Here is a 26,060-nt window from a genome sequence, read left to right on the forward strand (position 1 = left end):
TGTATATTTCCTTCTAGAATTCATTTAACTTTTCCTTTAAAAATTTGAATACTATGCCTTTTCAAGCATATATGTTTAGTATTGATATTACTTCATTGTCTGTGGTACCCTTTAGCAAGTTGTAGTTTCCCTGTGTAAGGGTTAAAATTATGGTTGAGACGGAATGTAATAAATATTTTGGTCGTCAAGGATTTTATTTATAAAATCCTAAATGAAACACCCAAGTCAGCTGGAAATTTTATGGTGATTTAATTGATAGTGGAGGAGATTAAGGAGGTTTTTTCCTCCTTCCCCCCCACCCCCTACCTGGCTAGCACCAGGCGAGAAGATTAGGAGATAAGGTTTTGGAATGTGAAGGAGGAAAGAGTCAGGCTAAACTCCAAAAAGAAAGGGCTAAGCTAAGATGCTTGAATTTGAAACAGCTCCAGAGCAAACTCACTGCCAAACCCAGACAAAATAGCTGCCACCACTCCAAGATGTCGGAACGCCTAGCACACTGCCAGCCAGAGTCGCCTCTCCAGGAAAAGAGGAAGAGAGAGGAAGTGATGTGCCTTATATAGACGGTTTTACATCACTTTCCTGTGTCTCATCTGTACCAATAATAGCTTAGCTTGACTTAGGACCGCCCAGGGGTCTGTCTGCTTTTTCTGCACATGTCTGTTGAAGGCCATTTCCTCAGGTAATTAAATCTTGAGTTTGGTCCAGGCCTTCCTAATCTTGTTAAACTAAGGAGGGTGGAGAAATTCAGGGTTCCCAAGACCTGATTCTGTTAGTCCAAGTATCTCTATTGTTACTGATCAGGAAATAGCTAAATCAGATAGAGGGTGGAGTAGTTTTAAAATTCACACCTGCTTATCCCTTTGATTAAGTTGATTTTTTCTTTTGCTTTGTCTTAAGTCGTAATTGCTACCCCTGGCTCTTTTTACTTGAGCTGAAGAATAATAGATTCAGTTTTAGTCCCTTTTTAAATATTCTGTGTATTTCCCTGTTTCAAGTGAGTTTCTTATGAATGGCATGTTGTTGGATTTTTTTCTACTCTATTCTGTTTTCTACTTCCATTTTATGGATGAATTCATCCCATTCACATTCACAGTTATGATAACTAACTGTGTGTATCCTCCCATACTATTTTTTTCTTTATCCTCCTATCTTTCTTTTTATCCTGTCCTTCCTTTAAAGTCCATTTTACTTCTGACCACTGCCTTTTTTTAAAATCTGCTCTCTCTTTTGTCTCTGCCCCCCTTTTCTCTTATCCCTTCCCTCCCCTACTTCTCTATTGGATAAGAGAAGTTTCTGTTACCAATTTGTGTGTGTGTGTGTACACACATGCACATATATACATATACATATTCCCCCTATTTTAACCAATTTAGGTGTGAGTAAAATCAAACTTTGCCCACTCTCCCCTCACTCCCATTTTCCCTTCCCCTTTAAAAGCTCTTCAATGTTCATCTCTATTTTGTGAGTTAATTTTTCCCATTCTTCCTCTCCTTTCTTCCTAAACATCCATCTTTTTCTCCTACCGCTCACAGAGATGCCAAACAAATTTTCCTTGAGAACTGACCATAACACTTTCCTACTCCATAAACTTTAATAGTTCCTACAAACTAGGATGAGATAAAAATTCCTCTGTTCAATTTTTAAAGCCCTTTCTGTCTGGGTCTCAGCTTATATATTGCATGTCTCACTGATGCTCCTCCATTCTAATGCCACCTCCAACATGAAGTCTTCCTTGATTCCCCCATCTGCTAGTGCTCTCTTTCCACATATTACCTTGTATTTAATCACTTTGAATTGATTTGGAAGTATTCTCTTTACAGGGATCCTGTATATACCCATATAAGTAATCTGTTACTATATAGAGTGCCAAGTAAATTTCCATTCAAAAAAAACCATTAAGTATCTATTATATGTAAGACACATATAAGACAAGATGCTGCAGATAGAGAGAGATGGGGGTAAATACATAATGCTATGGTTATAGTGCTTATAAACTAACAGGGAGAATAAGGTGAACATTTCATATGGACAACACATGTCAGGATGCTTCAGTTTTTCATAATCATACCTAACTAAATTTAGTATTCTAAGGTATACAGAGTGCTTTGCATTCATTATCTCTTTTGATATTCACAAAATCCTTGTGATTTTGGTGTTAACAATTTAGAGATTAGGAAAGCAAAGAGCACACATTGGTCATATACTTATGACTGAGTTGAAACCGGCATCTTCACAACTCTTAAGTTCAGGGTTCTATTCACTACTCCAAAAGTTTTTTGTTGTTTTTTTTTCCTACATAAAGTACCATCAGAAAGATGATGAGAGAGAGACAGTTGAAGGTAGAGGAAATCTAAGAAAGAGTACCTGATAAGGACCATGGAAGACAAAATAATTTTTTAAAATAATATTTTTTCCTCAATTACATTTTAAAAGTTTTAAACCTTTGCATTATATGAGCCAAATTCTATGAGCTGAGAAGGGTTGGAGACTCTTTATAGGCATTAAGAACAGTTTGCCTCAGTGTATAAAGGCAAGATATCATTGGATATCTAACTTGTAATATGATTTGACTAGAAGAGAAGGAATAGAGGGCAAAAGAAGACTAGAAAGTCTTTACATGTTAGAATCAGGATTTTGCATTATATTTATATACAATTATATATGCCCATTGGGATCCAGCCTGCCTCTCCAGACTTTTTTCATATTACTACTCTTCATGCCTCCTATTTTCTAGCCAAATTGCCTGCTTGCTATTCTCTGCCTCTGTACAGATTGTGTTACATGTCTGGATTGTATTCATTCTTCCTTTCTACCATCTCTTAGAATCCTTAGCTTCCTTCTAGGCTCAAGTCAGTTGCCATTGTCTACAAAAATCATTCCCTGATTTCCCCTATTTTATTAGTCTTCTCTGCTCTGTCATGCTACATTTGTATTTACTTCTCTGCTTAATGCTGCATTTCTTCTATAGAATGTAAAGTCTTCGGGGGGAGGGGGGTTATCTTTTTATACTTAGTACCCAGTGTAGTATCTTTCCAAAGTAGGCATTCAGCAAAAGCTTGTTGTATTCAATTATCCTTTGGTCCAGTGGACATTTTTGGATGGAGAATTTACTTCGTCACACAGACTCATTAAGATGTTTATTTTGTCTACTTTGTGAGATAGGCAATGAAGAGGAGAGAGCTAGACCTTTAAGATTATTAAACTATCCAGGGAGAAGTGATGAAAACCTAACCTAAAATATAATGGCGATCATATTAATAAAATGTAGGGAATAGATGCAAGAGGTAGTAAAGATGTATCCAAAAGGATTTGACAACTAGGTAGTATACAATTAGGGGAAGAATCAAAGATGTTCTGAGATTCCAAGTGTGAGGGCCTGGGAAGATGAAAGTGGCATCAACAAAAACAGAATTGAGATAAATGCCTTATTTAGGGAGAAATTATGTATTCATTTATGGACATATTGAGTTTTTACAATAAAAATATTCAGGTGTACAACAAGCAATTAAAAGTGTGGGCCTGGAACTCAGAATTCTATGCTGAATTACATAGATTTTTGGAGTTATTCCTAAAGAATTGACAATTGAATTCATAGTTATAGAAGACATTGCCCAGGAACAGAGTGTAGAAATAAAAGAGAGAAATGGCCAGGACAGAGCCTTATAGAGTGGTCTTTCTCAGTAGTTGGGAAGAAAGAGATGGACCAAAGGAAATTCAAAAAGAATGATCAGTCAGTTGAATAGAACTCTGAGCATTAAGTATCACAAAGCCAAGGAAGGAGGATATGAACTAGGTTTATTGGAAATATTCAAATATGAGAAATATTGTACAAGTACAAAATGGTGACCAAATGGATTTATGATGGGGGTGGAGGGGAGGGATAAACCAGCAATGACTCAAGATTTTGAGCCTAAGTAACTGAGAGGATATTGCTGCCAACATCAGAAATAGAAAAGTCAGGGAGAGGAATAGTTTTTTAGAGGGAAAATAAAGATTTCAGTTTTAGACTTATTGCTAGTACAATCAGTGTACTTACTTACACTGACTGTAGCTTATGCTAGCAGGCACCTGGAAATAAGTGTTGAAAGACTTTGGTAGTAATTGGAGATGTAAATGTGGATATGAAAGTTGCATACATAAAATGAACATGAGTGTAGAGGGAGAGGCATTCCAAGAACAGGAGGTTATGTAAAATGCATTAAAAATTAAGGTCCGTCTAACTGGAAAATTCTGTGATTTGGTGAAATTCTAGTTTTAATTTGTTTTAAAGTCTTTATAAAATACAAACCAGGATCTTTCCAATTAAGCCCCACTCATTAACAATAAAGAATATGTAGAACATTTTGTAGCTTATTTAACATAATAGAAAGGTATCATTTTAAATAATTCTACATATATAAGCACTAAAAATAATATAATGAACTAATAAAATCTACAAAGTCTTCTTAAGGAACTTTCTAAAATCTTACCCCTATTTTTAGAATTAGGATATTTTTTACTTTTTATTATATTATTACTTTATTAGTAGAACTTGGGTTCTTCTACTTGAAGTATTGGCTAGTTATATATTGGATACTGAACTAATCCAGTCTTGGCAGAACAATGTTTCTTTTCTTTTGGAATTGAACACTATGTCTCTTTAAAGAATAAAAGTTCCCGAATTACTTTTACGGCCTGTGCCCTTGTCTGCTCTGGCTTTTACAGACTGTGAAAAAACAAGTTTTGAGATAGAGGAAGAAAACTCCCTTCTTTCCCTTCCCCCAGTTAATGTTTTATTCAGCATTCTTTCCTTCATTTTGAATTGTATTCATCACCAAACAGTGGAGTAAATTCTAGAAGATATATCCCTAAGATGACTGAGAATGAGAGAACAAAACAAATGTGTCTTATAGTATAGTTTGCATAATATAGGACTAATCAAGGGAGAACCATGACATGAAACCATTGGGAAAGCCCTAGTGACCATTTTATGCTGTGAAAGACATATGTGCATATACACATTTCCATGATAAAAATCACATTTTTGTTGAAAGTAAAAGATACACTTGTTAAGACTATTGCTAATATAATCACTTTTACTTTTATACTGTTAGGTAGCATAATCAAGAGTTGTCTAAAATCACATCATAGCAAATCTTTAATGATACTCAAAAGGATCTTGGAGGAATAACATAGAAATAATTGCAAGACTAGTAGTGACAATGTTCACCTATTTAAGGAAAAATAAATAACGTTTCTCTCTCAGGATTTCTTTACATTTCCTATAACCTCATTAAATTTAGACTATACTAACAATTCAATTAGTGACTACCCACAAAACGAAGGACACCTTTTTTTAAACCTTAATGAAACTAATAAAATTCCTTTCCAACTACAACTTTTGGGCAAAGAAAGAAATGAAATAAAAAAAAAAAACCTACTCAGTCTAAGTTGTTTGGAAATAGCCATTGAAATTGTTAAGAAAAAGCGTTGTATTTAAACTTATTAACTAGGATTCTTTTCATAATTTTGGGAATTATATACATATTTACACACACACACATATATATATATAAAGTTGCTCTTGTCAGTTAAACATTGTCTTCTTTCCCATATTTTATAGTTACTTTTGATATTAAAGAGTATGGAAGTTATTTTTGATTTTGTTGATTTTTCAGTGGACATGAAATTAACGAAATGTAATGGGGTCAAAAATGGGATCAAGAGTGATATAGTGCATAGACTGCTGAGCCTGGAATTAAGAAGACTCAACTTTCTGACCTCAGATACTCATTAGCTTTGTGACCCCAGTCAAGTCACTTGAATCTGTTTGTCTCGGTTTCCTCATCTGTAAAATGAGCTGGAGAAGAAAATAGCAACCTGCTCCAGTGTCTTTATGGAGAAAACCCCAAATGGAGCCACAAAGAGTCAGGCACAACTAAAAATGACTGAACAAAAGTGGATTCAAGGATACATAATAATATCTAAAATTTCAGAATGTAAAAGAAATGAAATTTCTTTACTTTCTATCTTTTTTCTAAGTGTAAGTATATTCATAATAAATTGCTATAATCTCCCTCTGTGTAGTATAGGACATTTAGATGGAAAAATAAAGAAGTTTCAGTGGGCAAATTAAGAATTTCTATCCCTTCAAATGTAGTACATAGCTCACTCAGTGGTAGCCGGCAGCACTTATAGGCTACTTTGGACGTTTCCCCAATTTTTGCCCTCCTCCCTTCCCCCTGGCTCTAATTTCTCAGACTAAGACAGTTTGCAACCTCAGATTGAATAAAAATGGAAGAAGAAATTGCTGCTCTTGTCATTGAAAATGTCTCTGGCATGTGCAAAGCTGGCTTTGCTGAGGATGATGCTCTTGGCTGTATTCCCCTCCATTGTTGGACACCCAAGACACCAAGGTGTCATGGTGGGAATGGGGCAGAAGGACAGTTATGTTGGTGATGAAACCCAGAGCAAGAGAGGTATCCTGACTCTGAAATATCCGATTGAACATGGCATTGTTACTAATTGGGATGACATGGTGAAAATCTGGCATCATACCTTCTACAGTGAGCTTTGTGTAGGCCCTGAGGAATACTCTGTTCTGCTTACAGAAGCTCCCTTAAACCCCAAGGCCAACAGAGAGAAGATGACACCGATCATGTTTGAAACCTTCAACACTCCAGCCATGTATGTTGCTATTCAGGCTGTGTTGTCTCTGTATGCCTCTGGTCGTACCACTAGTATTGTTATGGACTCTGGTGATGGTGTCACCCATGCTGTGCCCATCTATGAGGGTTATGACCTTCTCCATGCCATCCTTCATCTAGATTTAGCTGGTCATGACCTGACAGACTGCCTCATGAAGATACTGGCAGAAAGAGGATATAGCTTTGCTACCACAGCTGAAAGGGAAATTGTTCAGGACATCAAGGAGAAGCTATGTTATGTTGCCCTGGACTTCGAGCAGGAGATGGCCACTGCTGCTTCATCCTCTTCCCTGGAGAAGAGCTATGAGCTTCCCAGTGGCCAGGTGATCACCATTGGCAATGAGAGGTTCAGGTGTCCAGAGGCCCTCTTCCAGCCATCCTTCCTGGGAATGGAATCCTGTGGCACTCATGAGACCACTTTCAATTCTATTATGAAGTGTGATGTTGATATCCGAAAGGATCTATATGCCAACACAGTATTGTCTGGTGGTACTACCATGTACCCTGGAATTGCTGACAGAATGCAAAAAGAAATCACAGCCCTGGTACCTAGCACAATGAAAATTAAGATCATTGCTCCCCCTGAATGTAAGTATTCCATCTGGATTGGTGACTCTATTCTGGCTTCTCTCTCCACCTTCCAGCAGATGTGGATCAGCAAGCAGGAATATGATGAATCTAGCCCATCCATTGTCCATCGCAAATGCTTCTAAATGGACTGCTAGCAGATGCGTAGCATTTGCTGCACGAGTATTCACAAAGTAAAAATTTGTGTTGGCAAATATACACCTCATGTTAGCCTCATGAAACTGGAATAAGCCTTCTTTGAAAAGAAACTTGTCCTTGGGGAAGTTTGTATCTGATATTAGACAAATATTGGCACTTTTTAGATTGTTGAACCATTACTGATTTGACCTCGTATTCAAGTTAACAGTTGTTCCCTTGGTGTACATTTTAGCATACCTTGTACATATCTTTGATCTAAACCCTGATACAGGTCACTTCATTTTGACAGGTAAGGCTGAGTTAACTTCTATAGAGAATCGACCTGATAACATGGCAATATCTGGCTGGTTGACACTCAACAGCTGTACAGTTTAGTTCTATAAAGCATCAGATCTGTACAGGGTATCTTAAGGTCAGATTTCCAGCATCTAAAAGAGTTGACTTGCAGAATTTCTCTCCTAAGGCTGGCAAGAGTTTATTAAATGTATGTTACATCTTGCCATCATCCTAGCAGGAATACATAATGAATCCTTAGGAATTGTTTTTTTCATTTTTCTTTAACCCACTGTTTTCCCCCTAAGTCATGGGGCTAAGTTACTCAACCTTGAGTTGCAAAAAAGTTGCATTTACAACCTCTGTAAATTTGTGCATCTAGTTAATTTATGTAAGATTTTTGTACATTGCCTTAATGTTCTCACATGACAGTAGAATACCAAAATTTGTAAGTTATCATAAGAGTTAAAAATTGTAATGCCCAACATGTCATTGTGTAAGGAAAAATAAAAGTGCTGCAAGTAAACTGAAAAAAAAATGTACATAATTAATTAATGTCTTAGTTGGTAGAACATGATATTATTTTATACTATAGGGATTTCACTTATACGGGTTAAATTAGGGTTTTGCCTAAATAAGAGAGTTATAAATTGAATATTGTGGACACCAAATTAAAAATATTATCCCTGAGCCAAGAAAAATAAACAAAAAACTGTTAGCTTTTATTTATAACAGAGAAGAGAAAGAATTGAAGTATGAAATGTAGGAGGGAAAGAGGTAAAGATTTTCCTAACCTACCCTAATTGCTGATCCGATGAAATTCAGCTTGTTCCCACCAAAGTTCCATTCTCCACATGGAAATCCAAGACACTTACTAGCAAGCTGATGCATGATCCAAAGAAAAGAGTCTGGAGAGACAGAACTCATGCTGAAGGGAGTGTCCTAATGAAGTGCCAATAAGCAGAGAAGGTCTTCTTGCAGAGCCACCAAGGCAGGAATCCCTCCAAGCCAGAAGTCTGAAGGAGAAGATCCCAAGGAGCCATCCTCCAAAGAAGAATTTCAAAGGAGAAACCCCAAGGAGCAGAGACTCCAAAGGAAAAGTTCCAGGATAGAATGTTCTGGACTTTTTATAGTCCTGTTTCATGTCACTTCCTGTCCTTTCCCCTCTTCACAGGGGCCAATCACAGCTTCCAAATTGCCTAGCACTGCCCAGGTGGGCAGTGTCTGTGGGACCCACCTCTCATCCTCTGAGGGTATAAACTCTTATCAAAGAATTCACAAGTTTCTGACTGATTGAGTTAAAAGGGTGGAGCTCTCTAAGTGACTTGTGTATTTTCTTGACTTGATGACTAACAACGTATTAATTAGGAGTTTCTTGTTTGATTAACTTAAAATAGGCAAAGGGAATAAAGAATTCCCTTTCATAATCCTTTCCCCCCCGCCCTGTAATTCTTTGGGAGACTAGTCTCCCCAATGAATCATTTAATATAACTAGCTTATACCTCTAAAGATCTTCTAGCTCAGTGGTTCTCAACTTTTCTAATGTTGTGGCCCCGCAATACAGTTCTTCATGTTGCAGTGACCCCAAACCAAAAAATTATTTTGGTGGCTACTTCAAAAGTGTAATTTTGCTACAGTTATGATTCGGAATGTAAATACCTGATATGCATTATGTATTCTCATTGCTACAAATCAAACATAATTTAAACATAGTGATTAATCACAAAAACAATACTTAATGTTGAGAAATATTAATCCAGCAGGAGGCAGCCTGAGTGCTGGGGCGGGAGGTGAGTCCTGCCTGGGGAAGGGGTCCATAGATGCTGCCTTCTTCTTCCTGTCGTCTCTCTCCAGCTCAAGCTGAGGCTTCACTTTGCTGGGGTTACACGGCTCCGTTATCTTCTCCAGGATTCATTCTTAACCCCTCTGGAGCCAGCGCCCGGGTGCTCTCTCTGGGTCTCTGTTTGAGTCTGGTCTCCAGGCAACAGGGTAAATCCATTGCCCCTCATAGGGGGAGGGCTGCTGATAGATAACTAAAGTACAATGTTTGGGCAGCAGGGTCCCCGTTCTTTCTGAGATCTTGCTGTAAAAAGTAGCGTGATTTCTCAGTGGCTAAAGCCATCAGAAATATGTATTTTCCGATGGCTTTAGGTGACCCCTGTGTTTTGGTCGTTCAACCCCCACCAGGGTCGTGACCCACAGGTTGAGAACCACTGTTCTAGCTAAAGGTGCATACAATATTTTACTTTCTAAAAGGAAATTACAATAGTTGGAGATGAGAGGGAAATAAAAGAGAGAGAGAACAAAACCAGTGATTTGGTAGGCACATTGATAGAAAGCCAATTGGGGGCAGTTCCCTTTGGCACAAGAGTTTACATCCATAATAAATGTGTTCAACCCCCTTCAGTTCAATCAATACATCCCAATGTTCATTCTGGATCTTCTGAGCAGCATCGCACTCCCTTGAAGCCTTTCCCAATCTGCTTAGTCTTAGTCATCTGGTAATAATTCTACTTCTTTTTCATTCAGAAGTTTATCTTTTTCTCCTTGGACCCCACATAATGCTTTTTTTGAATAGCTCTGTAACATACTTATATAGAGTTTTGTATTCTAATTTTCCTGAGTGTGTATCATATCTTTCTCCCAGACTGTCAGTACCATAGGAACAGAGAACAGGCTTGCACAGTACTTTGGACACATCAGGTGATCAATATTTCTTGAATTTAATTGCATCAGGCTTATGGTTCAAATTAAAATTCATGACTAGCTACTTTCAAATTAGGTCTATTACTCTATTCTCTTTCCTCTCATTCACTGACAGCCTGTCATAATCTGGCTTTTGTCCCTTCTAAACAGATTGTGAAGGGTTTTAATGATGCTCTTACTAGGATAAGGACTTTACCTCTGATTTCATTGATATAAGGAACTCCGAGTCAAGGAAGGGCCTTTTACCAATGGTTGAAAGTTGGTAACTTCTAACTTTTTTTCTAATTACAGCCTTGGAAAAGCTGCCTGCAGCACCAAAGGGTTTAGTGACATGCCCAGGGTCTTATAGCCAGGATGTGTTGGGGGCTGGATTTGGACCTACTTCTTCCTGGTTCTAAGACAAACTCACTAGCCTCTATTCCACACTGCCTCTATTGATCTTCTAATTACCAACTATGGTTTGTTTGTTTTTTCCCTCTGTTTTCATTCTCTCTGATTTCTCTAGAGTATTTGATACTATGGAGCCTGACATTATTCTCAGTTCTCCTCCCTTGTCTAACCTGACAGTACACTCCATGGTCATCTTTTACATCTTTGACTCTTTTTTGTCTTTGGATCCCCATCTGCCTTCTCTCTTTTAAGGGTAGCACCTTCTTCTTCCTCTCTCTAAGCTGAGCCTCGCAGTAGCCTCATCTGTAGCCAAGATAAATCCACTGATCATCTCTATGCAGAGGACTTCTATGTCTTTCTCCAGAGCACCAGCCCCAAATTTCCAGCTTCTAGATGGGTGTCTTCTGAGACTTCAGACTCATTTTGTCCCAAACATCCTTCTTCCTCTCTTATCTTCATCCCAGACCTAATTCTTCCATCTCAATTTCTGTTAATCAGAACCCATTTTCCTGGTCCCTTTTGGTAAACTTGGTTGAATTTTTTACCCTTCTCTGATCATTTGCCAAGTGCCATGGTATCCATTTTCATGATGTCTTGTATACATCACCCCTCTTCAGGCCCTTGCTGCTTCCTGTTGTAACCATCTCATTAGCCTCCTAACTTGTCTTATCCAGTTCAGTCTTCTTATTGACCAGTGCTTAAGTGATCTTTCTTTCTTTTTTTTTTCCTTTTAAAACCCTTCCCTTCCAAGGAAGAAAAGCAATAAGGGCTAGGCAATGGAGGTTAAGTGACTTGCCCAGGGTCACACAGCTAGGAAGTGTCTGAGGCCAGATTTGAACCCAGGACCTCCCATCTCCAGGCCTGACTCTCAATCCACTGAGCCACCCAGCTGCCCTCAACATGCAAGTAATCTTAATGCACTACTGTTCATTTCAATGTGAGCTGTTATTAAGTGCCTACTGTGTGCAAGATAATGTACTGTATTCTGGAAATACAAAGAAAAAAAAAGACCAGTCTCTGTTTTAAAGGAGTTCATGTTCTGTTGTGGGTTATAACATACAAGCAGCTGAGTCCATTATGGAGAGTTAGAAGAGGGAGAGTGATTATACATATAAGATCTGGGAAGGCAAGAGATGCCATATGAACAGAACTTGAAGTAAAGGTGGGGATTCTAAAAAATATCAGAATTAGGTCAGTTGCATTAAGTACAATTTTAGCACTGAGAGTCATTTTCTTGCATGGTTCTGAATCAAGTTTACCTTCTCTGTTCATGTTTTTACAAATCTTCATTTTTATTTGTTTTCATATAAACCATGCTGTTAATAAACAGATACAGCCAAAAGGGATCATTAGGGCCCACAGTCTGTTGAAAAGATCATATTTTGATTAGGAAGTCTAGAGGCTCAAGTCTACTTCAGTCACTTACTAGTTGTGTGGCCCCAGGCAAGTCACTTAACACAGTTTCCTCTTCTGTAAAATTGTAGATGATAAAATGAACACCTAGTTCACAGAAGGGCTAGCCATGCGACACAGTGAAGGGCCCAGAATCAGGAAGATCTGAGTTCAAATGTGGCCTCGGAAACTTACTAATTGGGTGACCCCAAGAACGTTATTTAACCTGATTTGTCTCAGTTTCCTCATCTGTATAATAAAATAGAGATGGAAATGGCAAACTACTCCAGTATTTTTTCAAGAAAACCCCAAATGTGGTCATGAAGAATCCACCACAACTGAAAATTATTAAACAACAACAACAATGCCCACAGGATTGTTATGAGGATCAAATGAAATGACACTTCTTTGTAAGCATTAAAGTGCTGTATTATAGACATATGTAATATATATAAAATAGTATATGATATTATATGCAATATTATTATTAATGGAAGCCAAGTAAACCCACTATATGCAGATCAAATCCTTGAGACAAATGCATGACAATCTAGGAAATTTAACTTGTATAAATATTAGCAACCTTTGAGAAAAGAATAACTATAAAAGGCCACCCAGAAAGAGAGATGAATTTCTAAGATTACCATTACAGCACAATCAGTCTAGTTTTTCTCCTTGGAAAATAGTTTATGTATCCATTCTTTAAAAAGACTGTAATTTAAATAAGAGTACATCAAGGGCTACAAATACTCCTCAGGACATTCTAAGGTAATAAGTCCCATGCAATCCAAAAACTGTCTTGTTTATGGAAACTGTCTGATTAAGCACTGGCCTGATTGTATAGGCAATATTGTATAATTAAAACCATATTACCTATATTATGAAAATAACAAATGACACATGGCATTTTATCAATATTTGGAAATTCATGAATCAATTGGTATACTTCCACTTTGGTTAAAAATAAATATTCATTTAAATATCATGCTTTTGGAGTGGGGGGGTGGGGGAAGGTAGGATAAACCAAATGCAGCCAAAAAACAAATTTTAACAAATTTACTACAATTTATACATCCAAAAGTATGGTGTCACCTTCAGAGTAGTCATTTTGTGACGTGATATTCCTTTGATGATGTCACTGCTTTACTAAATTTTGGCATCTATTTTGATTTATATTCCAAGCATCTATATGCATGTATGTATTGTAATGTATGCATGCATTATATGTATCTGTAATATATAAGTTTTATATGTATATCTATTTTGTGTATTTATATATGCATATACACAAAGAATCTCCTTTGAGTCCACACCATACCATAAGGTAAGTCATTCAGGTATCATGATCTTCATTTTCTAGAGGAAGACACAAGTTCATGGACATAAAGTAATGTGCCTGTAGTTGCCTATCTGGTCAGTGTAAAAGATGGAGTTTGAACCCAGATCTTCCTGGTTATGTGGCCATCACTCCATACAACTTGCCATGGTTCCACTTAATGTGATTGATTTTCTTGTGTTGTTTGTAAACTGTCTTCAAAGAGAATTTCAAAGATGAGTAAAAGCCATTATTGGAATAAAAATAGGAGAGCAGAAAGGGTGCTGATACTAGGCTGAAGACCTGTCAGGGACCATTACTATTTATGTTCCTTGAGAAAGTAACTTAACTTTCTGGGCTATTAACATCTTCATCTGTAAAATGAAGGTGTCAGACTTGCTTGTTCTACATCCAGGAATGATTCTGTTATCCTAAGTAGAAAGTCTCCAAATATGAAATTTGAAAGACAACTTTCATCTGTTATGAATTAGTTCTGACATATGAGTCCATATTCTGTTTCACTACTTTATAGGCACTCCACATATATTAATTAATATTTTAGTCTAAAACAACTTCAAAATTGCTAATGTGGCAAAAAACTTTCTTAGGGTCAGTGCCAGTAATTGTAATAAATACCAGGTCCAGTTAATGCCACTTGTGAATCCCCAGTGCTTTGTCCATCCTGGTCTTCTTCCTCCCCCTCCATTTTTCTGCTTATTAGCACCTCCACTAAAAATTGGAGTGACTTGATGTGGTGACTTCAACATTCTATTCCCACTATGTGTTAACATCAGCTCAACAGAATGACAACAAGAATAGATAACGGCTTGAATTTCATCTGTTAGGTTCTGAATATCTTCTAATTTACTGAGTTGAGTGCCCTTTCCAACAACCCAGTCTGCTTTGTCTCAAGCCTTGGACCCATTGTGAAAGATTCCACATGCCTCTCTCAGGCAACAGTTAGACCTGTAAATGTTAAATTTAATGGTTGGACTTAAATTATATGAAATAATGTGGTTGCAAAAATTATTATATCTCAAGTCGAAAGTTTATTTACCAAAATAGAGGGGAAACAATAAAGCAGAGAAATGTGAAAGAGGTTAGAGAAAATACCTATACTAGTCCTCAGTCAGGAGGGCCAGTAGTGAGTAACCTTGTAGCCTCCTCCAAGATGGAAGCTAGTCTCTTAGGAAATTAGGAAGGGAGTCAGCCTTTACACTCACCCAGTGAAGTAGTCCAGGAGCCAGAGTCTAAGTTGAAGTCATGGTCCATGCCACAGACTCCAGTGAAGTTTCCTTGCAGACTATCTCCAGGAGACACTCTCCACGAGACTCAACTTCATGAGACTGTTACACTCACCCAATGAAGTAGTCCAGGAGCCAGAGTCTAAGTTGAAGTCATGGTCCATGCCACAGTCTCCAGTGAAGTTTCCTTGCAGACTATCTCCAGGAGATACTCTCCTTGAGACTCAACTTCATGAGACTGCCCCAGCTGAAGGATTTCATGGCTTTTATGGTGGTTTCCTGTCCTTGCCCCTCTTCACAGGAGCCAATCACAGTTTCCAAATTGTCCAGCACTACCCAAGGGCAGTGTCTGTGGGAATGACTTCTCACCTCTAAAGGTGTTAATTCTCCTCCTAGGATTCACACATTTCTTAGTTGTCATCTTTGGATTCACACTTTCTGAGTATTTGAACTCTTAAAAGAACTCAAAAGTTTCTGGCTGATTGGGTTAGAAAAAAAGGGTGGTTCTCTCCAAGTATCTTACTGGCTTTTCACCTAGCACTAAGTAGGATGTGAATTCACTAAGTGGTTTGTGAGCTCCTCTACCTAGTTCAGACTTATGTTGATTCAATCAAAAGGTAGACAAAGGAGAGTTAATCCTGTCTTCACAATCTAGTGAGGTACTTAAGTTAGTGTTAACCAAAGTTTTAACTCCAACTAGGCAAAGAGAATAAAGGATTCCCTTTTTCACAAGTGTAAACTCAGAATAGACAAAGAGAACCAAGAATTTCCCTTCACTTTTCTCCCTGTGATTCTTTGGGAGACTGGTCTCCCTAATGAATCATTTTACTTAACTATCCTGTATCTGTAAAGATCTTCTAGTTAAAGGTGAATACAATATTCAATAATTAGAGATAAAAGGGAAATAAAGGAGATAAGAGTGAGAGAGAGCAAACCAATAATTTGCTAGGTGCATTGACAATAAGCCAATTAAGGGGCAATCCCCTGTGGCAATTACATTCAAAATACTTGTGTTCAATCCCTTGAAGTTCAATAAGTTATACTCCAAAGTTCATGCTGGATCTTCTGATGCTGTGGAGGTTTTTCTTCAGCCATCTTCATGGTGCCTTCTTCAAACAATTCATCTTCTAGATCCAAAGAGTTTTCAAGCTCTCTTTCCTTAAAGGTTTCTTTCTCAAAAGATTTTTTTTTAGTTTTATGGCAATTATACAATCCCCCTTAAGATACCCCCATGAGGAGAGTGTTGACCAAAATTCAGATCAACTTAGTTGAGTTATAGGGTATAGTCAATCAGTTTCAATAGAAGCTGCTCTTTTTACATGTGAGCAATGAATCTAAGAGTCCTTTTTTTCAATTTTTATAGCTGTTGGAGTGATTAACAGTATTTGAAACAGACCTTCCCAGGAAGGCTGAGCTGCTCCATTATGCTGGAAGTTCTTTATGTATACCTTGTCTCCTGGGTTTAGGTCATGAAGTGAAAAGTCTATAGGCCCTACTTGTACTGCAGTTCTGGATTCATAGAGTTCACACAATTTGTTCTGCAATTCTTGTATATATGTAGTAATAGAAGTATCTCCCCCTAATAATCATATATATGCAGGAGAAAAGAGTTTAGCTTGTATAGGAAGGTGTCCAAAAAGCATCTCATTGGGTTCTTTTAAGCCATTGGACATGTTTCACACCCTGCTTAGTGCTAGGTGAGAAGCCAGTGTAGATACTCACAGCTTGCTTGAGCCTATGCCTACTGAACTCTTCCTCTAGTTTACAATTCCCAAATCATTGTGTAAAGTTCTATCCTCTGTTTCTTTGTATCAGTATGATAGGTTTTAAACAGTGGTATAGAACATTTGTACAGCTACTGCCACTTCCTAGAGGTGATCAAATGCCACTAGTCCATAATAAAATTATGGGTACAAGGTCTTTTATTTCAGCCAAGATATTCCTGTGGAGAGAAAAGAGGATAAATGTACAAAAGTCAGAATAGGAACATTGAGGTTACGTCCAGAACAGCATTGTTAAGAGAGCATACCAAGTTTCTAATTTGCTAGACACAAATGACATTTTTATAGGTTCATGCTGGTCTCCATAAAGCTGTTTTGTTTTAAAAAAATTTTAATGTCTGATATTCTTTTCTTTACTATATTAATGCATGATTCTTTTTTATTTTCTTTCATTTTTAATGGAAGCTTCTAATATAGTAGAAATTTTTTCCCTGATAAAAGTCTCAAAGATGATGACTCTGGGTGGCTTTATTTTATTTTGGTTTCAGCTATTTGCAGGGTAGTTATTAGAGAAACAGCATCAAGGTCTGGGGTACTTGGGTTCAAATACAGCTTATGAGACATACTGACTTTGTAACCCTGGACAAGTGAATTACCAAGTCAGTACTCTAGGCACCTCTTTAAGAAAATAAATTTCAGGGGAGATGACAACCTATACTGGGAGAAGGGAGATTCCTTACCTAGAAGTACCCTATGCCAATGAAATTACATATCTAGCTCCTGTCCTTATATTCATTTATTAGTATACAACCAAATCCAATAATGTGGTTTAATCATTTGAACCTATTCTACTGGTCTAATCAGGCATTCTTTGTTTTCTTTCATATCCACTTTATTATTCTATCAGAGGAAAAGATATTTTTTTAATATGGCATATTTTATTCATTCTTTTATAAATGTTTATTGAGCATATACTATTCACAAGATACTATACCAACTGATTTGGGAGATAGTCCAGAGAAGAATAAGGGGTCATAAGATTTTCGGTAAATACTTGGAATATCTTTCTAGAGTTCCCTTTAAACCCTGCCATCATCATACTTCCGGAATCAAATTTTTTAATAGTTAAAGTAAAGATAAAGAACTAAGATTCTTAGATTTTCTACCTATCTCTTGTACCAAATTATGGCTCAGTAACATGGTGAGGGGCAGCTTGGTAGCACAGTGGATATAGAGCACTAGGCCTGGAATCAAAAAGGCCTGGATTCAAATGTGGCCTCAGATACTTCCTGGACAAAGTCATTTGGCCCCAATTGCCTAGCCCTTGCCTCTCTTCCGTCTTAGAATTCATACTAAGACAGAAGGTAAGGGTTATTAAAAGAAAATAAGCATGGTGATATTTTTTTTTATTGCTTATCTGGGATTGTATAAAAGATCCCATCACTTTTAAGAGGCATCTTTAGTTATTTAACTTTCAGGCATTTCACAAAGTACACCCAACGTATTTTTTTAATATGGGGTAACTTTTTTCCAAACTTTTAAAGCCCATATCAGATTTTTTAAGTAATTTCAGCTGGGTTGTTGTTGTTTTGTGTGTGTGTGTGTGTGTGTATGTGTGTGTGTGTGTGTGTGTGTGTGTGTGTGTGTTCAGATATATTCATTCTTATAAAATGTATAGAATTGTGTTTCAGAATTAGAATTTTTTAAAAGGTCTCCAGCATATCCAGTTGTAGTTTTGTTTTGTTTTTTAAATGTACATATTGCTGCTTATCTAGATTATTAAATTAGCCTAGGGCTGTATCTGTTCTTTTTGAAAAAAAAAATAGACTTTTTAAAAGTTTCCTCTTAACATCTTGCTGCTATGATTTCCTGGGGCTAGTATGTTTACATATAGCTAGCTTTACCCCTTTGTGAAAAAAATGCATTGAATCTCATTGTTATTGAGGCCAGCTTTATTTCAGTCTTTTGTTTCTTTTTTCCTATTTTAGCCAGACTTTTTTCCCTTTCCTCACCTTATCCCTTTTTTTTTTCTGACCAAGAAGCAAAGTGCCTTTAATATATTTGAAAATAACCCCAAGGACTTCATAATTCTTGGATTCTACTACAGATTCCTCCAAATCCACAGATTGTTATGCTCAAATTATAAGTTGATACAGTAATGGGGAGACATGTGTAATGCTGTCAACCTAATTCACAGGAGCTATTCATACAGATGAGATTAGATTTGTCCTTATCCTCAGAAGATAAATTGAATGAGTTAAAACTCCAAGGACATTAAATAACTTAAATTATGCCATGCATTGTGGTATAGTGTAAGGACTTGGCATTCATTTTAGGTCAAATTTCAATTTTCATCCTATGACAATGGACAAATCTCTTAAGGTTCAAGGAAGAGATTCAAATTCCTTCTCTGGAAAAAAGGGACAATAATGATTGAATTATCTACCACACTGGGTTATTGTGAGGGAAATTATTTGAAACTTCAAAGCACTATAGAAATGTGAATTATAACTATAACTTCCAGGCACATAATACCAGCTTATAAAAAGTAAAAATAAGTAAAATCAGTGAGTAAGTTTGTCTGCTATTCCTTCAGTTAAATGGCAGATCAGTAATCATGTATTGATTCCCTGTTATATGTAAGATAAAAATGATCTGAGAAACAAAGATAAGAGTAGGCACTACCGCTGCCTTCAAGAAGATATGTATATACATATAAACCCCACTTTGAGTTTTCTCCCCAATATGCCACTTAGAGTGACAGATATGGTCCCCCAGCCCAAACTGACTACCCTTCCTTTTGTGATTATAGGGCTTTCCCAAAGGTATTGAAGGTTCCTAATACTGTTGCTCATAAGCCCCTCTCTAACACTCTCCATTGAGTAGTAGATGGCTTGACTTAAGTAGCTTTTACAGAGGGATTTACTACTATAGGAGTCAATAGAAAATCTGAGACATACTCCCCACAGATTCCCTACCACATCCATGGAAAAGTGGGCTCCAGCATAGAGAGAATGATGTGGAGCAAAGATGAACTCCTATCTCCTGACTTAATGAGATTCCTTTTCTCCTTTTTGTGGAGTCCTCATGCATAATGCTCCCAAAGTGTGCTCAGAGGGTCACTGCCATTTCAGATTCCCAAAGGTGCCTTTTGTCAGGGTGTCTGTCCTCAATGTGTCTTTAAGCTCCCAGTGCATATACACTGGCCATGGACTGCTGCTGTTCCTGAAGCATTGCAGTTGCCACTGAGTCCAAATCTTCTTCTTCTTCTTTTTTTTTTAATTTCATAAGATCATCGAAAGAACCTCTGCCCACAGGGAACTTACTCTGTGTGTAGAGAGGATGGAGATGGCATAGAGAGAGGATAGAAAGTGGAGAGGGGTCTACCGGTGTCATATTGGGGCAAATGGCAAGAAGATGGTCAGGGTTGTAACAGATTAGGAAACAGACTCAGAGAAGGTCAGGGACTTGTCTAAGGTCACATACAACTGGCAAGTGTCAGGGGCAAGATTCAAATTCATGTCTGGTTGGCCCATTTCTCTTACCTTTCCTTTTTGCTCTTGCACATGCTACTCTCTATTCCTGGAATGTTCTCCCTCCCAGGCTCTGTGAAAGAGAATTTAAAACTCTCTTTGCTTATTTTAAGTTAATCAATCAAATATTTGAAGTACCTCTCCTTTCACATTTGGTTAATAAGAGCCTTTTACTAGAAAAAAGTTCACACCTACAAAGACCACAAGCATTGCCCCTTCACCAGGCAAATTGGGAGGCTGTGATTGGTTCCTGTGAAGTGGGAGAGCCGCAGAAAGTGATGTGGAGACACTGCTTATAAAAAGCCAGCCTAAGTACTCCTGAGGAGGCATTTTAGGAGGAAGTCAGCTGAAGAGGTTTTTTTTTTTTTTTAGCGATTCATTGTACAAGGCACTTTACGAAGATACATTTGGCATTGGTGAGTCAGGCAGAAGAAACATTCTGCATTGCATAGATTCGGCTTTGTGACTCAAGCTGAAGGAAGAAGCTTATGCTGGTGAGACCCTTGTTGAAGAGGAGACTGGACTTCCACATGGAGATCAGAACTTTGTCAGGGAGCGAGCTGAACTTCTTCAGATAGGAGCTCTAGGGTGGTAGACTAGGAAATATTTTCTACTTCCCTCATACATTTCCCTTCTTATATTTATATTAAATTAAATTATTAAGAGCTACTTACAGTCTACTGACTCCTAGTTTAACTTTTATAAATGGTGACCACAACAATTCTTTATTATTTTTGTCAAGCCAAATTTTTAACTATTATATTTGGCCACCCAATTTTAATTATTATAGCTCCATATCTTAAATTCCCTCACTTCCTTCAAGGCTTAGCCCCAGGTCTCCCCCTGTATTAGGCCAGTCTTAGTCTTGTCCCAGTTGTTAGTGCCACCTTCAAAAATTGCTCTGTATTTGTTTTATATAAATTTTATTTATCTGTTATAGTATATTTTTCCCTTCTGGGAAACTTTGAGAGCAAGGACTTTTTTTTTTAAATATATATATCTGTAATAATCTAGGACAGTACCCAGTACACAGTAGTCAATTAATGCTTATTAGTCTCATTGAAATTTCATCACTGAAATTAGAATGTACTCAAAAGAGCAGGGATAATGTTATGTACTTTAGTACTGAGCACTAAGCTAGGTCCACAGTATGTATGGGAAACATTGCAGATATTGTCAGACTTCACTGATATGCTAGAGAATTTTGTTAATCTTCATTCTTTCCTTTTTTATCCTTAGTTTTAAGGGATGACTTGGTGAGGAGGGCAGGGTACATTTAGGAATGAAAATTAGGTCAAACAAATTATTGGAAAAGATTGCAATAAATCAGAGAAAATAAACCAAATAGTAAGTGTGTAATGATTTTTTTTTGTTCCTTCATTTAATTGCATTTTGTACTAAGGGGTCCTTTTCCGGCATCTCAAAACCCATATTTGTTGCTCTATCTTCAGTAGCAAAGTCTCTGTAGCAAAGTAGCAAAGTGTGCCATTGGAACAATCCTTTCCTTGAACAGAGATATTACTTTGTATGTGTACATAGCTCTGTCTGTATACATATAGCTAGGTGTAGATAGATTCGTGTGTGTGTGTGTGTGTGTGTGTGTGTGTGTGTGTGTGTGTGTGTGTGTAATTCTGCCTTATTGTTCAGTTGTGTCACCTGTCCTTATAGAATTTTAATACCTTGATAATAACTTTATGGACCCCTGGAGTTCTTGTGCCTCCAACTTATTTTTGATCTCCTAGAGATTAGGACATAGACACTTCATGCCTGATCAGGAAATGCTAGATTGATTAATTTTAAAGGAAGCATTTTGTTGGGCAACTAGATGGTTTAGAACATAGAGAGCCAGGCCTGGAGACGGGAGGTCTTGGTTTTAAACTTGACTTCAGACACTTCCTAGCTGTTTGACTTTTGGGCCCCACTCAGCCCCAGTTTGTTTAGCCCTTACTGCTGTTTTGCCTTGGACCAGATACTTAGTATTGATTATAAGATAAGGTAAGGATTAAAAAAAAAAACCAAAACATGTGCACATCATGACCCACTCTTCCAAACAGCATCAAAGAGTGCGTCCAAAAGGCTGATCATTTCCCATAAAATGAAGTCTTATAGCTATTAAAAAATAAATTAACGTCCTTTGCTGCTTTTAATTTCTTATTCTCCAAATCCTTGATTGAGAAACTGAAGGTACAGATGTGTGTGAAAACTTAGTGACAAAGTATTAATTGCTGCCAGCCAAAACTCAGTGAGAAATGAAGAGAAACCATAGCATAAAAGCAGAGGTTAGTCAAATGGGAAAACATGGTTTGATGTCGACATGGTATTATGTTATGGTAAAAATCGGTTATGATTAGATAAATATTAATACTTAGAGGCAATAAACCAGGGTTTGAACCCTAGTTTAATTTAGTTATATAACTAAGGAGCAGTGTCACCTGAAAAAGATTGATCAATCTCTCTGGGTCTCAGTTACTTTACCTTTAAGATGAGGGTATTTGTTAGAATAGCATGTAAGGTCCCTTCCACAAATTCTGAGTATAGCTGAGATTTATATTCTTTTCAAAGACTAGCTCACTTCTATAGACACAGGTATAACTAACTATATATGTTTTTATTCCTCTTTTCCCCTAAATATTGCTTTTGTTTTGGTTTTGTATAAGTAACTATTCCTTCAATGTTCCTGAATATGACTATTAACTAAGAATTTGGGACAATTGTACTTCTGTGCTATATACCAATATGTATTTTAATGTGTTTCCCTACCCCTGCATGAGATTTTATGGAAAATAACTTGACCATAATGAATAGTAAAATGTCAGTTCTAAATGCTCACTTTAACAACTGTAAATAACCCAGTTTGTAGAATGCATACATTTTTAGAGTTAGACTAGCAATTACTAGATAAATTCATTTCCTGTTGACCCCTTTCTTAGTTCTGATTGTAGCTTCTTCATATATATATGTATATATATCAGAAGCTGTTTGTGTGGTGTCTACTTCCTAGGTATTGCTCTTTGTAATCATCTAGCCAGTGAGTAGACTTTGGTACCAGCCTGATGGATTCAGCTGTGTCTAAGCTTTGGGTGCTCTATCACATTACCCTTCACTGTTTGATTTGGGCTTGAGTCCCAAAGCAATCCTTGCCAATAAGTATGGGATTCATACAGAAATTTCTAGATGTGCTTGGCAGCCTATACACAATTACCTCACACTGACAGCTGTATCTGATCTTCAGTCAGTTGTGTTTTCTACAGTCTTGGCACTGATTTTATTTTTGCCTTAGGGTATTCTAGTGCTGCCTAGAAGTGGTTAGAAATGGAGCTTTCAAATATTCTTGCCTCTTTCTTTCTTTAATTTGCACCTCGTTATTTTTTGTGACCAAAAAAAAATGGGATTTTTGATGCTCATGCATATTGTATTTGTCCAACATAAAAAAATCTGCTTCTTGTGCAAATACAGTAAATAAAAAGAAAAGACTTTGAACATATCATAAGAAAGAAAATGAAAATATACACTTAAAAGAAATACTAAAGAGAACTTTCCACTGAAGATATGAAATTGATAGGAGTTTTTGTCTGACAGGATACTTCAAAAACAATTTAGAACAAGCTTTAGAAATTCCTCTTTTTACATCTTATCAATCTAGTATATAAATCTGAACTAATTTTCATTATGTACAGTTATTTTGTAAATATGTTTACATAATATTTTATTGTAATGTTCATAGGATCATTAAGTTAGAATTGTAAAGGACCTTAGATAGAGGACATCTGGTCTAACCCTCTCATCTTAAACATAAGGAAGTTAAAATCAGAGAGCCCGAGTCTTGGACTTAACCAGGACTTTCTTAATTAGACAGATAATAAAATGGCAGAGCCACAATTGAACCTCTCATCACTCTGTCCTTCACCTTGATGTTCTCTGGGTTTTATGATACTACTCTCCCCTGGTTCTCCTACCTGTCTGCCCCCTCCTCAGTCTTCTTTGCCAGATTTGTATATAGAACATTCCTTCCAACCATAGATATCCCACAGGGTTCTGTCTGGTCCTGATCTTTTCTCCCATTATTCCAGATCACTTGATAATCTCATGAATTCCAATAAATTTAGCTACATTCTCTACGCCAATGGTTCTCAAGTCCAACTCTTCTTCCTTCACCTTTTTTTGACCTCCAGTCTTCCATTTCCAACTGCCTTTTAGGTATTTCCAACTGAATGTCTAGTAGATATCTTAACTCCTCATGTTCAAAATGGAATTCACTACCTACCCCTTGAACCCTCCCCACCTCCTTCCTTCCTTGTTCCTGGATAGGCCATCCCATCCCAGTCCCTCAGGCTCGCAGCCTGGCAGGCATCCTAGTTTATTCACTGTCTCTCACCCCCAGATCTGGTCTATTGCTGTGGCTTCTCAGGTTCAGCTTTGCCCCTCTCTCCAACATACCTTCCTTTTTCCTCAGACCCTGACATTACCCCAATGCACACTTATATCAAGCTAATAGTTAACAAGTGGGACTGTGCCAAGCTGTAGCAGTATAGGATACTCCACAAGGATATTGAAGGGAGATTTTTTAATCAGTGAGTTTCAGTACCTCTAAAAGGGGGTGGTGGTGGTGGTGAAGAATCAAAATCAAAGCAAACAGAACACTGGCCTAACCTGTTAGGGACATAACCCTTGACAAATCCTCTCTACCATACACAACAGGACCCTATGGAGTGTTTCTACTATCACTTCTAGCCTGGTTCAATAAAGTATACTTCTTTTTTTTTTTTAATATAACCCCATACCTTCCATCTTGGAGTCAATACTGTGTATTGGCTCCAAGGCAGAAGAGCAGTAAGGGCTAGGCAATGGGGGTCAAGTGACTTACCCAGGGTCACACAGCTGGGAAGTGTTTGAGGCCAGATTTGAACCCAAGACCTCCCATCTCTGGGCCTGGCTCTCAATCCACTGAGCCACCCAGCTGCCCCCAATAAAGTATACTTCTACCCTTCCACACCCCTTAGCAGCTGCAGTGCAGTCATTGAAGCCTAAAAAAGCCCTCTTTCTGAGCTGTCCCAGGAATCACATATATGCTTCCCTTCTCATCTCTTCTTTTTTCCAGGACAAATTCTAGCACCAAGGAGAACTCATGATCCATAAATGAGAAACTTTCTTCATTAGGAAAAATATCATCATATGGAGAATTCTCTTCAAGAATTATTGCAAAATTGCCTTTTTTCTTTCTTAAACAGCTTGAATTCTGCTGTTCTGATCAACATAGAAACGCTATGATGATCTACTCATTACATAAAGAAGTTAAGGATCTGTAATACAATCATGAAAATGAAGTGTTAAAAGTGGCTTTGGCAGTTACCTAGTCCCATCTGTATAAGCTGAGGAAGCCCATCTATAATATTCTTGTTAAGTAGTTATGTGACCCCCCCACTTAAAGGGAGGAACTGCCATCTCAAAAGAAAGATCAACGCATTCTACTTTTGGACAGCTCTAGCTGTAAAGTAGTTTTTTTTTTTCTTACATTGAATTAAGACCTTCTTTTCTGCATTTAATCCCATTTTTCCTAGCTCTGCCTTCTGGGGCTAAGACACATTGACTTCTACTTCTATAGAAGAGCTCATGATTTCCTCATCTATAAAATTTAGTGAGTTGGAATGGATGGCCTTGAAGATGCCTATTGTTCAAAATCAATAATCCTATTATCTTTCAGGTATTTGATAAGTGCTCTCATCCTTTCTCCCCTCCTATCCCCAGCCTTCTCTTCCCCAAGATAATCATTCCTTCACCCAGTCTTTTCATGGCATGGTCTTCAGTGACCCCACAGTCCTTCCTGTTCTCCTCCTTTGGACAAGCAGCAGCAGCTTGATCAATATCCTTCTTAAAGTGTGGCACCCAGCATTAGCCACAATCCTCCTGATGTGGTCCACCTGCTTAGGATCCAGTATGGCTGTTAATTCCTTCATTTTGGTTCCTATACTTCTATTAACGCAGCCTAAAACTGAATAAACTATTTTGGTTTCTGTGAGGAGCAAATAGATGGTAGAGTAGATATAGCACCACACTTGGAGTCAGGAAGATCTTGA

General features: G+C 37.5%; 1 protein-coding gene and 1 pseudogene across 2 annotated transcripts in view; both read left to right on the forward strand.

Annotated features, from left to right (window-relative positions):
* The window catches only part of METTL25 (methyltransferase like 25), a 157,919-nt gene that overhangs the window by 71,837 nt on the left and 60,022 nt on the right, over positions 1-26,060 (forward strand). The window lies entirely within an intron of this gene.
* On the forward strand, positions 6,029-8,223 carry LOC107650049 (actin, cytoplasmic 2-like; annotated as a pseudogene).

The sequence above is a fragment of the Monodelphis domestica genome, chromosome 5 (assembly GCF_027887165.1).
Source record: "Monodelphis domestica isolate mMonDom1 chromosome 5, mMonDom1.pri, whole genome shotgun sequence".
NCBI lineage: Eukaryota > Metazoa > Chordata > Mammalia > Didelphimorphia > Didelphidae > Monodelphis > Monodelphis domestica.